At 45.3% G+C, this 2,839-nt stretch overlaps 1 long non-coding RNA gene across 1 annotated transcript; it reads left to right on the top strand.

Annotated features, from left to right (window-relative positions):
* Nucleotides 1-889: 889 nt before the first annotated feature.
* On the top strand, nt 890-1,700 carry LOC142923339 (uncharacterized). Its single transcript, XR_012940687.1, has 2 exons — nt 890-1,038; nt 1,496-1,700. It is a non-coding gene; the product is annotated as an uncharacterized LOC142923339 (long non-coding RNA).
* Nucleotides 1,701-2,839: the final 1,139 nt, after the last annotated feature.

Here is a 2,839-nt window from a genome sequence, read left to right as displayed (position 1 = left end):
ATGTGCGCGTGCACGAGGCTGACTCATGACATCTCGTGGAGGATCGCAGCACTGAACAAAATAGTTCTGTGGTTCAGTTTGGAAGTGCAAGTTCGCGTTTTAAAGTCAATGGTAACCAAAAATTAATACATTTCATAGAAACAGATTCGGAAGTCGGGTATCCGTAAGTCGGGTCTCCGTAAGTATGGTGTTCCTAAGTCGAGGACTGTATGTATACACTTATTTTTCACACTGATGGTTGTACAGAATGGATGCGCACTAGGTTACTGAGCATTCTCTGTTTAGGGACTGTACCACGTTACGATCCACCATCCCACCTCTAGTAGAAGTACCTACGACTACTAGACCATCTGCTCCCCTCTGCTACATGCATCTCCATCCCCTCCCTCTTTTTGGTTGGGAAGCGATCTTAATCTATTATTTTAATCCAGATTTTGGGTTAATTAATTCCTAAAAAATGTTTAACATAAAACTTTCGTGACTGCAGGAATTCATATTCTTGATTCTTTCGGTAAAGTCACGTACTTTTTTTTAATAATATAAAAAAACCCACGACGTTTCGATTGCAACACAAGCGGTCTTCATCATGCTTTTATAGGTGTTATCTTGGTTTGTATTGATGGTGGTTGCCCATCCAAGCACTTGAGGTTCAACCATGCTTTTCTTCCAAGATCTGAGATGATTGGATGCATTTCGGTTTATTTGGTCAAAGGTGGTGTATGGACATGTGTAAAAGAGCTTCGTAGCTCATTACATTACTCAATTATAAATGAAGATCCTGGTTGTGTGTGTGTTATTATACCTGTATATTCTGCAATAACCTCACGCAGTCGTTAAAATTCTTTCCTGTGTCCCTCTGCCGCCATTTGCCCGTGGCCCACGCAGCTCATTGACAGGAATTGGCAACTGGAATCTCTGCAGGCAGAGATTCAGTGGTATCAACGTGTAGTGGCGGAGCTGCACGCTGAGCTGGCGCCCTACCGCGACAACGAGCAGAGTGAACACTCGGAGCAGCAGCGTCTGCAGAGCGAGGTGGAGGTGAGTGCACAGCACTCGCGCATCGCACACACACACACGTATATAATTTGCGTTTAACGTAAATAATAGATTCATGCACACACGATTCAGTGTATTATGATTATGATGAGCTGGTCTAACCATCACGTTAAGCCGTCATGGTCCCCGTTTACAAATACAGATTATCTATCTATAGACAATTTCATTATTGCTGGACACAGTGATAATGATGAGAATGATTTAGCACCTTTCTGTACACCGGGGCATCTCAGAGCGCTTTACATCACATCTCATCTCAACACGTGTGAAAGGGCACCCCCAATGACAGATGTCCCTGTGGGCACAAGGTGACTCAGCACCTGGTGTGCAATTGGCATTTGTCTGCCAGTAGGGGGTGCTGATTGTTGTGTGTAATCCCAGTTGAGCTGGTAGAAGTACTGAGTTGTGTGTAGTGTCTAATGGGTCAGTATTTCCACAGCTTGTCACGGTTGAGGAGGAAGAGGACATCTCTGGCTGCTCACTGGAGCCCGGCATTCAAGAAGCCTCCCAAGACCTGCCCCCGCAGGCCTCGAACACCCTCTGAGCATCTCACAGCCCCCCACACTTCCAGCACCACCCACCCCCACCAGCACCTCCCCTTCCTTACAAGGCGTCGTGTTTTAATAATAAATATTTGTATCTAATACTATCGCCTCGTCTCAATTCTTTTGAGTGTTTGGGACACGCGAGTGGCTCACATTTATAACGCTAAGGGCTGTCTACATCCACAGTGTGGCTGTTGCGGAGCTTCTAGAAACCAAATGTGAGGCAGAGTTCTGTGTCCCTTGGGTAATGCCAGCCCTCCAAGGGGTTTGCACTGAGCTTGAGTTGGGGGCGACAAGCACAAGGTTGTGGAGGTGGTGATGGTGGTGGAAATTTAGGAGGATGGCAAGGAGGAGATGCCCATCAATAAACTAGTTGGCCACGGTGAAGCCAGCAACCATAGTCGTTCCTACGTCCCCTGATGTGAGCGGCAGTGCTGGAGGTCAGTTCCACGGTCTCAGACGGACGTGGATACTCATTACCATAATCGCACAGTTATCTTACCTTGGGCAAAGTATTTCAACCAAGAGATTCAGATATAAATCATCTGTGTGAATAATGTCATTTCTAAAGCAATAATTACCTTCTATATTATATCCCATATAAATATATAAAATTAAGATGATGCTGAAATTGTGATGTTTGCCTAATATGTGGAACTGCCCTACATGTAGTGCCAAACACTGACGCTCTGAAAAATATTTCTGCAGCAAATCTGTAGCCCTATCCCTAACTCCAAGCCTGAATAGACTATGGAATATATGAAAACTCAATGTCCAATTCACAAATTCGGAGGCATCATCACAGCGATGCACCAACTCTACTTCTTACACAATGATCTGGCTCAACCACCTCAATCCAATATAGTTGTTGTTCTACATAAACGTCGACCATTCGAAGAACATGACTCCAACCCCTGTTCGTCCCCTTGTGCTAATTCATTGCTCAAGACAATGCATTTCCATGTAGTTCTCCCCTCTTCGGGTTTTGAGAGATCCTTCTTCCCATGATGTGTCCCCAGGTTGTGTACGTCACAGATGGCAACTCTTATCCTCGTACATGGACGGTCACGTTGCGTCCCTGGTCTCCTCCCATCACCCATCACTTGCCATCCCTCCCCGCCCCACCCAAATGTAATCACTCAAAACCAACTGTGATTGACTGCAGCAGTGTTTTTAACATACACCAGTCGTGTTACGGTTATTGGTGTTGTTATCGTTTATTGTAATAAACGCATTGC

The sequence above is a fragment of the Petromyzon marinus genome, unplaced genomic scaffold (genome assembly GCF_048934315.1).
Source record: "Petromyzon marinus isolate PM22_M1 ecotype Great Lakes invasive population unplaced genomic scaffold, UKy_Petmar_22M1.pri1.0 PM_Scaffold_43, whole genome shotgun sequence".
NCBI classification, from domain to species: domain Eukaryota; kingdom Metazoa; phylum Chordata; class Hyperoartia; order Petromyzontiformes; family Petromyzontidae; genus Petromyzon; species Petromyzon marinus.
The sequence above is the reverse complement of the archived record's forward strand: the minus strand, read 5'-3'. Positions and strand labels throughout refer to the sequence as shown.